At 37.2% G+C, this 14,083-nt stretch overlaps 1 protein-coding gene across 1 annotated transcript in view; it reads right to left on the bottom strand.

Moving 5' to 3' along the window:
* The window catches only part of ptprt (protein tyrosine phosphatase receptor type T), a gene marked incomplete at its 5' end in the record, with an annotated part of 249,208 nt that overhangs the window by 136,113 nt on the left and 99,012 nt on the right, over positions 1 to 14,083 (bottom strand). The window lies entirely within an intron of this gene.

Below are 14,083 nucleotides of genomic sequence, written 5' to 3'. Positions count from 1 at the left end.
CTTATGCTCTTGCTTTCTTCCTTCATCTTTCCTTCCTTCCTTTCCTTCCTCCTTCTAGTTTCCTTCCTGCTTTATTTCCTTTCTTACTCCGTAGCTTCCTTCCACTATTTGTTGTCCTCCTTTTTAGGATAGCTTACTTTCCTTATCCCTTCTTCCTTCATACATTTCTTCCTTTCTTTTCTCCATTTCAATCATTTAATCCTTTTTTCACTCATTCCTTTCTGTTCTCCAAATTTCTTTCATTCATCCTTACTTTCTTCTTTTCTTTTTTCTTCACGTCTCCCTTTTTCTTCCATCCTCATTTTTCTTTTTTCTTTCCCTTCTTCCTTACCTCTTTTTTTCCTTGTGTTCTTGGTTTTTTCCTTCTTTCCTTCCTTACTCCATTTCCTTCTTCCATTCTCACTTTTTTCTTCCTTCCATTCTCCATTTTTAACCTTCCATGTTTCCTTTCTCCCTTTTCTTTCTCCTTAACTTTCAAAAAAAAATTCTTCCTTTCTCCTCTTCTCCCTTTTTCTTCATTTCTCCCTTTTCTCCCTTTCTTTCTTCATTTCTCTCTTTTCTTCTTTAATTCAGTACTTTTATCTTCCTTCCTTTTTCTTCTTTTCTCCCTTTCTTTCTTCATTTCTCTCTTTTCTTCTTTAATTCAGTACTTTTATCTTCCTTCCTTTTTCTTCCGTTCTCCCTTTTCCTTCCTTTTACAGGCTTGTTTATTTCAAGTAAATAAAAGAACCCTAGCAACCACATAGTGATGCCCTGGCAACCTCTCAGAAAACCTTATGACCTGGCATCCAGCCAGCCACCCAAACTAACATTTTCTTCATAAAATCTAACAATTCAATTAGTTCAAACAATATTGTTTCCAAATTCATATTATATGTCCCTGATGTAAAAAACAACAACAGAGAAATTCATTTATTTTATTTGATTATTTATTTCTCAGTTCCTGGCTTCCATCTTTTAATCGTCTTCTTGGCACTCTCTCTCAGCAGGAGAGGGGGCAGACAGACACTAATCCAGGGTTAGAGGTGAGTAGCAGTGCATGAAGGGTTCATCCGAGCATGGAAGAGCCACCCAGGCCCACTCTAATGAGAGGCTGCTGTCTCTACTGTGCCATGTAATCAACTGAGCCAGATTACCAAAGCCCATTTACCCACAGCTGATAACCACTGACTCCCTCCGCTGCCCCGAAAGGATACGCTAAGAGAGTTTAGACGTGACCCGCCAACCTCCGAAGCTTAAGAGCGTTTAGTGCTTAAAATGAAAATGAAGGTGGGAGAAAATAAAAACGATAACAGGAAGGAAGGTGGAATAATAAAAAGTAAACAGATTACCAGACACACAAAAAAGACAAGGAACAAGAAAAACTTTGTATTTTACAATTTCTACAGAAACTGTCCACCCAAAGTCTCTATGATATTCTGGTTTTTAGACTCATTTAATGTAAATCTATTCATTTATTATTTAGCCCATTTTATTGTCTTAGAAGACTAATATACATGTAATACTGAAGCACAGGTGTTTTAAGCATATGGATCAAATCCCTAACCTAACCATAAGCTATAATTTGCTTTAGCCCCAGTAATGATGACTGCAAAACATATCTTCAACACTTTAGTGTGAAATGAGATACTGCTCATGGACAATGTCTTATTTATCATAATGTACTCCAGCTTGTTGTTCATCAAGGTAGCTGTCACATCTAAATTGCAATTTTGAAATGGTGCCTTTGTTCAAATCATTAATATGCTTCCATTGTTTAATGCACTTTCAGCAGTCTTTATGTCAGCACATTGTCCTGGCGTGGGCATTTATGGTCCTGCAGTTGATAAACTCGGCGATTAGTGGAGTGTTTTTGGATTGCACATTTATGATTGCAGCTGGATTGAAATGAGGTTTGGGTGCTATTGATGACTGGCTGAATCTTGATGATTGCTTGTTGATGATTGGCTGAGTGTTATTGTGCTCTGGATGATTGACACTCTATTTTGAGCTTCCAGCCCTGATGATGTGTACTATATATATATATAATGTGGTTGTTGATTAGCACAATGGTTTGTGGCTAGAGAGATCAACAAACGTTCAATATGGGAATGTTAAATCATTTGATGTCTATTACATACTTTGTAGTGCCATTCAGGTCACTTATTGCTTATAGGAAGCAACAGTTTTGACAAAGAAATAAGATATTTTAGTATCATGACAAACAGCAACTAATAAATGAAAGTGCAAGAAGATAGAGAGGGAGTGCTTGTATATAGAAAAAAAGCAAATATACGAATGACACAAAGGCTTCAGTTTAGTTAATCTCAGCTACTTTTTAAATTCCCCAGTTCTGATGTCAGTAAATTCTCTCAAATAGTATGATTCACGCAAGATTAAAATAACTAAGGAAATATACTAAGCTCAGACAGACTAGACACACACTGCCACACAGTATGGATACAGATAACAAAAGGAGCATTACCCATTCACCAGGGGTCCCTTTCACTCCAGGAAAACCCATTTCCTACAGACATGAGAGGTTTCCTGCACACACTATTTACTATTTCAAGTGTAGATGCACAATCCTAAACACTCTCTTTTCTTATCAAATTCCCTTGATACGTAAAGTTCATTCCCATTTCCACTCATACTTTGCCATACGTTCAGGAATATAAGCAGCAGTGTGGTTATTGCAGGTGTGTTTGTGTCCATGTGGCCGAACACCCCTGTAATTTTATCCTTTATCACCTGGTGTCCGCAGGGAGGTTTTTAAAACCAGCTGGATTTGCGAGAAATCTCCAGAAATCCCACCCCGCTATCTGATCAAAGCCCACCGGGTCTGACTGATAACGGAGCTGGGGGAGAGAGAGATGAGCTCCACCGTCAAATGGGAATTTGTAGCTGTGAAACAACAATAATTGCAATATGGTTTTTCACCTGTCAGAACAACCAATTCAACAGAGACCAAGAGCGAAGAAATAGATAGAGAATATGGCCCAGTATGAGAAAGTTAGATTTAACCTATAACTGGAGTGTTTCTTAATATCCACATTTCAACTGATGCATAAAATGATGCATACGCATGTATGCGCAGGTGTTTTCCTGAGAATGTGACAATGAAATTAAACATATTATATATATTTAATATTTTTGATCAGAAATACAGCACAAACAGAAATATTGTGAATAGTATTTAATATATATATATATATATATATATATATATATATATATATATATATATATATATATATATATATATATATATTAAATAGTTTTAAATAACTGTTTGAATATATTTTAAAATATAATTTAGTGATCAAAGCTGAATTTTCAGCATCATTACTCCAGTCTTCGGTGTCACATGATCCTTCAGAAATCATTCTAATATGCTGATTTGCTGCTCAAGAAACATTTCTGATTATTATCAATGTTGAAAACAGAAATTTCAAAGTTCACAGTAAGTTGAAAAGAACAGCAATTATTTGAAATTAAAATCTTTTGTTTTTCCTGTCACTTGTGATCAAATTAATGCATCCTAGCTGAATAAAATTGTTAATTTATTAAAACAAAATCTTAAAGGGATAGTTCACCCAAAAATGAAAATTCTGTCAGTAATTACTCACCCTCATGTTTTTCCAACCCCGTAAGACCTTCGTTCATCTTCGGAACAAAAATTAAGATATTTTTGATTAAATCTGAGCGCTGTCTCACTCCTCCATAGACTTCTAAGGGACTGAAACTTGCCGGCCCAGAAAAGTTATTAAAGAGATCGTTAATATAGTCCAAGTGACTCCAGTGGCTCAATCTCAAGTTTATCAAGCGACGAGAATACTTTTTGTGCGCTAAAACAAACAAAAATAACGACTTTATTCCACTTTTCATTTCCTTCTCTCTGGGCCTCGAGTCTTTTCGCGTAGTGTTTAAGCGTAGCGCGTCTGTGTTGCACGTCACCACGTATCACACATGACCAGCGTCGGCCAATAGTGAGCCTACGTGGTGACGTGCAACACAGACGCGCTACGCTTAAACACTACGCGAAGGTCTTACGGGGTTGGGACAACACGAGGGTGAGTAATTACTGACAGAATTTTCATTTTTGGGTGAACTATCCCTTTAATGACTCCATAGATAAAATATTGTCAAAAAGATTTTTTTTCGGACAGTTATATCACCCATCTCTACAAACACACACAAACCTTAAACCTATATTTAGCATCATGTCAGGCTCTTCCACATTTTGTCGCTTTTATCATTGAAAAACACATGTCTAATATGTTGGGCATGACATGAATGTTCATGTAACTCTCAATAGCAACTCTCAATAGGACTAGCAAGCTCTCTGCACATCTATACATCAGACCTCAGCAGCACCCACAATGATCATTCATCCCCCATACCTGCAGTCTCATGGGAAACGCTTCTGAGTGACTTAGACAGTTGTTTCGTCTCATTCACTTTATTGTTTGGATCAAACCTCAGAAGAATGGCTCAGGGGAACCAGACGAGAGATGCTGTCTGTGCCTTTGACCTGACCCTTATCCCTTGATGCAGTATCTCTTTGGAGGTTTGATTCTCTTTGTCAGGACGAGGAACTACATTTCCCCTTTTTTCTTCCTTCCATCTAAAAACTAATTCCCTTCTATTTTTTTTTTTTTTAGTTGTGCATTGGTGTTAGAAAGGTTTCTGTTGAATGCCCTAGCAGAATGCTTTAATCAAAACACCATATTGAGCATTGTGGAAGAGCAGGGAACAAGAGAAATACAGAGGAGGAACGCTGTAAACATACAAGCGCAGTAAGAACACCGTGAGATGAGTGAAGGCTCTTCAAACCCTCTTTCTGAAGATGTACATTCAGGTCTGGACAAATAAAAGCAATGCACAGGGAACGGATGACAAGAGAGGGAGAGAGTGAAAATAAGGGAGGAGGCGTCTTTCGCTAGACTGAATTCACAAACCCGACGCTGTTCAAAGGCAGCATGCTGAGGACACCTGTGCATAAAATTCAAAATTCAGTTCTAAAAACATCTCTGGATTCAGTGGGACGTAAATCATACTTGCACACACAGAATCTCTGTTCCAAAACCTAGTGAGCTGCCTTACTGTCTACTGCCTTCAGAGGCCGAAACGGAGACTCATAAGGCCTGAAACGTATGCAAACACAGATCTGAAATACAAAACTGATTAATTATTAATAAAATTAGAACAATAATTGTGTTGATGCAATTGCATATTTGCATAGAGCATGTTTTTGGACTAGTGACCGATTTGGAATGCTTTACAAAGGTATAACTACTACACAAACAGCACTGCTTATGTGAAGGACACAATAAAACTTTACTTACAACTAAGAATGATGCTAAGCTACAGATGCAATACTCTAATATGCATAAAAAGATTTTCTAGACTTGAACACTATCTTGAAATAACTTCTTCATTGAGGGGTCGTTTACACTACAACGTTTTCAACTAAAAACGGAAAACATATTATGCATTTTGGCCGTTCATGTAACATTCATTTGGCCTGGCATAACAATGTGTTTAGTCGTTTTCCCATTTTGACAATGCTGTCGCCTGTACATGAAAAACACAACCCTTTCTGGTTTTAGTACAATCGCAGTTGTGTAAACGTACCCTTAGATTGCCACAATGCTTTCTGGGATTGCATTCACTGCAAAGTATATGCATTATGCTTCCTTATTTTTTTTTCTAAAGTCATCTCACTTTGCAGCTATTTTCAACTTATGTAATATGCATATAAATACAGCACAAAGAAAGTTTATCCCAACGTTTGTTTTATCAAAAATAAGTTGAGCAATAACATCTAACAACAATGGTATAATACATTATTCTTAAATGCCTTTCAGTGTGTTCTAGAGAAAACATGGGCTCTTTTAATTGAAAGGAGTAACTTACATTTATACAGCCCCCATATGGAGTGTTGTGATTCTTCCAATTTATTTTTCTACAAGTGGTCTGTCTTATATTCCTTATACTCTCTCTGCAGCCTTTGTATCGGTAGCTCACCTACGATGACTTAAAATGCTATCTAGGTAGGCAGCTCACCAGGTTTTGGAACAGAACTACTGTATTCCTATGACATGGAGATTCTGTGAAAGAGCTATGTATTTCAATGCATATACTGTATGCTGCGTATACTTTGAAGTCTCGGGTACTTGGAGAGCAGTGCATCAAACTAAATAAATAAATATTCACACAGACAAATAAAGTGGCTGCGAGTGTTTGAAGTGCTAACTCCTCGGCTCCTGCTTATCTGGGCTGTAGTATTACTGTGCTCTAATCCATCTCTGTAGTGAAGCCCACTCGCAGGCAGTCTACGGACACACACACAGACTTTCAAAATCCTTCACTAATACTTCTCTCTGTCTGTGTGTAGATAACTCAGTGCATCACCACCATCACCATCACAAACATAAACACCTCTCTCAAAAAATGCACACAGACCAGCGATGTTGGCAGACAGAATTGTGTTGAAACTCTAAATGATCAAGCTGTATTTCTATCCGATATCCTGAAACCACACACAAGCTCTGTTGAAAAACCTAGTGAGCTACCTACTTAGAGAGCTGCCTAACATGGCACCTCATTAATAATTGATGTGAAACGCTCTACATAGGCTGAAAATCAGTACGCACATCCAAGACAAGCACACTCACAATAAAGATGCGACTCACAATTAAATCCAATTGTGATCTTAGCATGTTGCTTAATGTTTGACAATATTTTAATATGCATAAAAAATTAACATATATGGTTTTTAATTAGATTAGACTTTGCAATACTGAATAAAGTATATTTCTAACATAAAATATATGTGCATGTATATTATATGTACATTTTTACATTTTGGATGAATTTAGATCATCTTGTCACAGGACTGCCTTAATTTAAATAATAATAATTTTCAAGATCCTTTTTTGTTGGATTATTTAATTTTTGGTACAAAATGTAAAAACAAACCAACAAAAAAACCTTCAGCATACTGTTTTAAATGCATGCTTTGGAACACACAAACTGTAATCTTACATAGGCTATAATGAACAGTATAATTAACAAATAAAACAAAAGAATAGTGCAAAATAATAAAAAATAAAAAATAAAATAAAATAAAAAATAAAATAGTATTTCATTAGTAAATTATTATTTATTTACTCAATGTGCACTATTGTTACTTACATGTATTTTACACTGCTTTGGCAATCAAAAAGAAATCTTATTTAAATGCAGTTTCTGTGTCAATTCAATTAAATGCCAAAAAGAAATGAAAAATTAAGTCTGCAGTCTGCTGCATTATTTTACAGTAGGTTAATATTCCATACATGTCCTACATCAACTACACGGACATCATACCAAACAAGAGACTACAGAGAATCGATCCAGATTACGCCATGAAGTACAGTCCCAGATTACAGCTGTCACCTGTCATTAGCACCTCTACCTGAGGCCATCCCTCGGTCTATGAATGCATTAGCTATATCAACACAATATTATTCTCTTTCATTCATCCTCACATGAAAGGTCCAACGTTGACCAGCAGCATATCAATAAGGCCATACTGGACAGAGCTTGCTATTATTCTGCTGATGTGAGTCAGTGGGGAGAGTGTGGTGTGGAGGGCCCTGAGGGCTCATGTCTTGTCAGAGGCAGAAAGGGGTTTCATGAACCATGGGGATGCCAAGACCTGCATACAAACTAGCCTAGCGCATACTGCCTCTGTCACATAGTGAAGTTACAGCGCAGAGGTCCGGGATTCAACAAGAGATAGTGAATCTTCAAGAAGAGGAGTTTATTTCTACATTAGAATACTGCAGATTGTATAAACATATGGTGATTGCATTCATTGTGTCTCAACGATGAACCAAATAAAACAGTTCCCTCCAAATCCAAGATTTGATTTAATAACCTGAACAAATGGTTAAAAAGTAGGCCTACCTGTGCAAATGTACTGTAACTACTTTCTCCCAGAATGAACTAAAACTCTTCTTTCTCCCACATCTCTGAGCCTCTGACACTGTGATGCAAATGTGTATAAATGGGCTAATAAGGCACAGAGGGTTTTGGGTTAAAATTGCATCAGGGTGAGATTGAGAGAGGACATGAGAGAGTGAAAAGCGACTGTCAGAAAGAATATTACTTAACACATATTAGCATACATTAAATATGAAAAACGGGAGAGGTTTGACACCACATAGGCTTGAAGTAGAGATAAGAAAACCGAAACGAAAGAGAAAAAAGGAAATAAAGATGATAATGCAGGCAGATGAAAATTTGTGTGCGTCCAAATGTGCCTGAGACAGAAACCAAGAGTAATGACAGGATAGTGCTGCCCACAGGAAAGATAAATCGCCAAAGACATCTCAATTGTTTCTCATAGACTAAAGGAGATTAAATAGAGAGAAAATTGAGAGGTCTTCTTCTTCCCGAGAAAAAAAGTCTCCTATATGTTTGTCTTCTGGAATCTTAATAACGTCTCAGACTGTGTTCAGATTTGCCAAGATACCAAAGAAAAAGAGTTCTGTCAGGGCCACTATCGTCAAAGATGATTGACAATTAGCATACAGTTTGGATTGGCGATGTGTTTCTGTTATGGGCAAGAACTCTCTGCCCATCCATGCAGCCAGGGGTTAAAGCGGGCCGGAACTGTGTTCCGACACCTTAGATAAATTAATAAATAAATAGATTAAAATCAAATCAAATCATTCTCATCAATTTCAATGATTCTCATCATTCATGAAATCAAAACGTAATATCACCCCCTGGTCCCGCCTTCACAAACACGCTTCCCGACGTTATGTTCTCAGTCACGGTTCTGACTTGAGTGCATCTACACGGCTCACGCATGCAGACAAAGTCCTTCCTCTCCTCCCCGCTGGACGCGAGTGATTACAAATGCGTGGTTGAGCGCGGTAAAGGGAGTTTTAGGTAAGATATTCGCCGGACATTTGTTTTCCCTTGCCAATGTTCTATAGGGTCAGCAGTCTTACAAAGATTTCAATAGCAGGATTAGTTTTAACATTATGTAACCATTGTATATCGACATGAAATATTAATTCGAAATCACCTACGTGCATTACTGTTATACCTGAGAATGCTTTGACGCGTTTCCACAGCGCATGATGTCTAAGGGAACGTCTGCCACTTCCACCAACTGCGGTAATCATAGGCTATCATTTCTATTATTTAAAATTACTTTTAACATTTAAAAACAGACGTTTTCAAATTCCAAAGCTTGTAGAAGGTTCCTTTTGGCAATACTGACTTAGGCTACAGCTTTCCTGGTAGCTGTGGGGTGGTAATGTGGGCTGGTGTGGCTACAGTGCCAGGGCTAAATTTTCATCCCAGTCCGCCCCTGACAGTTGCTGTTCTAGCCAGAGCAAGTGGATGTTGCAGTGGAGTTAAAAGTCGAAGGTGAAGTAGGCTAATGTCAAATTTCCATAATTGTGATTGATTTATTTCTGTAATAGTTGTCTTCAGCCATTTTGGTATGTTAAATTTGAGTCAGTTTTGGAATTCCCATTTTTATGTTTAAATTTACATTGTGGTGTTCAGCAATTTAAACATAGTGTTGTCATCATATCAGTGTAGATAAAGATGGACCAAAATAAAACTATTAAAATATCAAGTAAATAAGCATTGTGATACTTGGTGCCACAGTGACATAGCCTGGGTGCCAGCCCGAACCCCGCCCACAACATTTTTTGGTCGGGAAGTTTGGTCTGGACTCGATCCGTTGAGGAGTAATTATGCCCGGCTCCCAGAAGGCCGAGCCAATCAAATTGCCGGGGCGGGCTTTAATCGATGATGGACAGATGATCTGCGGTTACGTAATCACACACGTCGTCAAAGAGCGCTTGGGTTGAATTGGTTTTCAACAAAGATGACTGCAGTTGGAGAATTGAGATGTTTAGATTCCGCTATCGCGTCTGTTATAAAAGAAATCGACAGCGTGGTCTCTTTCGTCGTCTTTCCATTTTGTAAAATCAGTCAAGTCGCGTTGCAACCGTGTTATAAAGTTGAGACAGGGCCGACAAATGCGAGAAGATTTATTTGCTTTATTGTCGAGATCTAATCCGAAATGGAGAACTTGTTCGTATATACATACACCTTTTGTATTTCTCTCAAAAATGCTATTCATGCTTGTAAGTACTCCGCGAATTCTTAAATTCTTTTTACAACAACGGCAAAGATCGTTTACACTCATTACTTTTCTACTTCTTCCAGCATGCGTGCAGTTGAGCTCTGTTGACAACTATGCGTCGCTCAACATATGTCACTTACTGCGTTGCTCTGATTGGTTGTAGGTCTATCCAATTGAGTGCAGAGTTGTTGTTTTTTCCTGGTTCGGTTGAGACATGCCTCATAAATCAAAGCCCTATGGAGCAGTATCAGACTCACATTCTGCCTAGAATATGAGTATGACGAAGTCAGGCTAACAGTGACGCTCTTGTCCCAAAAAGTATTGCTATACCGCGATACTCAATACGTTGTCCCACGGGGAGTCATTTTTCCCTGTTGCACCTACACAAAATTTGAGGTTTCCCCCACCTGCCAAATCCCACTTTGACCACTGCATGCAGCCTAGCATGAAGAACCAACATGAATGTATTGCAGATATTATTAATGTTCAATGATTTAATGTACAACATGATTCAAGAAAAATGAGTCGGATTCGAAGAGGAATATCAGAAGGCCAAGTCCTGACTGGACAAGAGAAGGAGCTGGGGATGGAGGAGGGTAATTAGCTCCTGAGCAACACAATAAAGGTGCTGATATTACTGAATGTTCATTATATATAGGGATGCTGGGATAGGCGTCGTACTCCTATAGGTAGACGTGGATCAGCTGAGAGTCAGCTGATGCGAGCTTGACTGACGTGATGACTGCCAGAACTAACGCTATGCTTAAAATTCGCAGTAAATTCTGTTGTCAGTTCCCCTTTAATGCTTAATGCTGTTCTGTACACACACAGTTCAGTAATTTACAGGAGTGACAACTGCATTTTACAACCAAATTGACTCAGACTCAGAATGTGGCAAACACATTTACAAAACTTCTACGCAGTGTGTACGGAATCAAACTGAACAGCTAGTTGTTAATGGTGTAATCAAACGCGTGTCATCAGCGATCTCTCTTCTGTATGTGCACGGTGCAAGAAAACCACAGGGAAAGCCCTATGAGCTTTGACTCATTCGTGTGTCCAGATCTTGCTAGAAAATTAAGATATGCAGAGGACAAGAATAAGCCCATAATAAAATTAGATAAATCCAAGTGCTTAATTTTCAAAACAAGACCAAAATATCTTACTGTACTTCAACAATCATCTCATTTGTCTCTATATTTATTTGTCTAAATTAACTTTAGGAGAAAGTTATCTATGAAAAGACTTATAATTAAACAACATTTAGATTTCCTTGCAAGGCGGTAAAAGAACAGTGTTTAAGTTGTTAATTAAAGTTTAGGTTTCAGGTTTTGGATCTATATAAAGGAAACCTCATCTTTATGCAAGAATGTCAAACCAATCACAATCAGTATGCAAATAAGTGAAAGAAGACCAATAGCAATTCTATATAAATATATCAATGACATCATGAGTGTGTCATGTACATTATGAACATATGAATGGAAGTCAATGGGAGATTTTCAAATTTTACATCAAGCATAACATTTGCTGATACAAAAATGAATCTATACAGAATACATTTTAAAATTGTAGTCTGTACATTATTTCAAAAATTTTAGGCTCAATTAGTTGTGGCAGTTTAATATTAAGTTTAGGAGTTTAGAACAAACTAATTGTTTGAAGAATATCTACACTACTGCATAATGTAATGAAACATAATTGTGAACTCATTAAAACTCATGAGCTATGAACGAGCAACCTGTTAGCAATAAAATGTTCCTGTGGCTGAGAAAACAATCAAGAAAGGGGACACATGCATGCATAAGGGAAACATATTTACAAAGCAAATCCCAAAAGAGCCAAAGCAAACAAGAATAAAACAGCAAAATGAAAAAAAAGAAGAAAAAAAGACATATAATGGGACTTTTTCCATGGTCACCAACAGCAACATTCCTTCATATCACAATTACTACCACCTCTCTGCCTGTCTTTCTCTCTATCTCTCTCTCCTTGCCATCAGCCGGTGGTTATTAATGACCCCTGCACCCCTCTGTGAGCACCCCATTTATAAAACTCACCGTTTTAATCTCTCTCAGTGTGTGTTACTCCCCCGCATTCCCTCAGCCTCCAAACACACTCATACATTCAGTGGCTGACACCTTTCTGGAGGATTGAGAATGCAATGGCCAGTACTTACAGTTCAGGCACCTGCCCAAAACTGAGCGCACTTCCTCATATTTACACACCATCCTTCTCTCTCTCTCTCTCTCTCTCTCTCTCTTTCAGTCAGATGCTTAACCAGTTATACAACTCATCCACAATGTTCCTTAAAGTCTTATGGTGTTTCCCTGCTTTTTAAAACTTGATTGACGTGGAAATGAGTCATGTTAAGATTCTTTAAAATTACTAATTTAAAATTTAGAAATTAAAATTTTAAAATTATGAAAAAAGAAAAAACACAGTGAGGTTTATGCTTAAAACAAGACAAAAACTATTTGACAGTTTATTTTAACATACTCAGATATATTCTGACACTACCATTCAAAAGCTTGTTTTTTTACAGTAAGAAACGAATATTTATTTTCAGGAAGAAAGGTTTTAAATTTATCGACAGTAAAAACATTTATAATGCTACGAAAATCTTTTTTCAAATAAATGCTGTTCCTGTGAACTTTATAGAATTTGTACAGTTTCAAAAAAAAATAAAAAAAAATAAAGGGATATTTCACCCAAAAACTACATTTTCTGTTACTTTACTCACCCTCAGGACATCCAAGTGTGTGTGTTTACAGTAAAGATAATGTTTAGCTGAAACCGTGGTCCTTGGTGATTCATAATGCAAGTCAATGGTTACAGTCACTTCAAGAGTCACAAAACAGAATTAATACCCATGGCTCCTTACAATACTCTGAGGTCTTATGAAGCAAAACAATCAGTCTGTGCAAAAAACTGAACATCATTTAAAACATTATTACCTGTAATCCCCAGCCTGGGCAAACAGTCCTGAGCACGAGCTTCCTGACGCAGTATATGCGGGAACTCAAACGTTGGGAATCTGTGAAAAGTCAATCTTCCCGATTGGGATCGCGCAAGCCAACATAATCTTGGCATCCAGGATAAGCGTTCCATTTTGGAACGCAGCCTAAGTACCATTTTGATGACTAATACAATACACGTGTCCACACGTGTAAACAAACACAGCGTCAGCTCACACGCGAGATTCTCCGCGCATGTGTGATAATGTGACGGGAAGCTTGCGCTCCAGAATCTCATGAACTAGCTCAGGTATGTTTGCTGAGGCTGTGGATTACAGGTAATAATGAGGAAATAATGTTCAGTTTTTTTGCACAGACTGATTGTTTCACTTCAGAAAACCTCAATGTATCGTCAGGAGTTTATTAACTCTGTTTTGCCTGTACTGTATATGATTTTTGACTCTTGAAGTGATGTTAGCCATTGACTTACATTATAAACATGTTCTTTACTGTTCTACTGAAGAGAAAAAAAAAGACACCTACATCTTGGATGGCTTAAATGAAGTTAAACTTCATTTTTGGGGGGACCATCCCTTTATGCTTTTTCAACACTGAAAATGATAAGAAATGTTTCTTGAGCAGCAAATCAGCATATTAGAATGATTTCTGAAGGATCATGTGACACTGAAGACTGGAGTCTTTGCCATCTACCAAATATTAATAAATGACATTAAACAACAAACATTTACTATAAATTGTAATAATATTTCACTTTAGACCTGTTTTTACAGTAACTTTGGTAAAAGAGACTTCTTTTAAAAACATTTAGAAAAATCTTACCGAACTCAAACTTTTGAACATTTATTTTATTTTATTTAAAAGAAAAACAACAACCAAAACTTTTTAACAAATGTTATGATATTTGTGCCAAAACAAGAATTTTTTTTTTTTGCTAACTGGCTAAGAACAAAAAATAATAATAATA

Source organism: Scardinius erythrophthalmus, assembly GCF_964197995.2.
Source record: "Scardinius erythrophthalmus genome assembly, chromosome: 12".
NCBI classification, from domain to species: domain Eukaryota; kingdom Metazoa; phylum Chordata; class Actinopteri; order Cypriniformes; family Leuciscidae; genus Scardinius; species Scardinius erythrophthalmus.
Note: the sequence above shows the minus strand (reverse complement) of the source record. Positions and strands in the feature narration are given on the sequence as shown.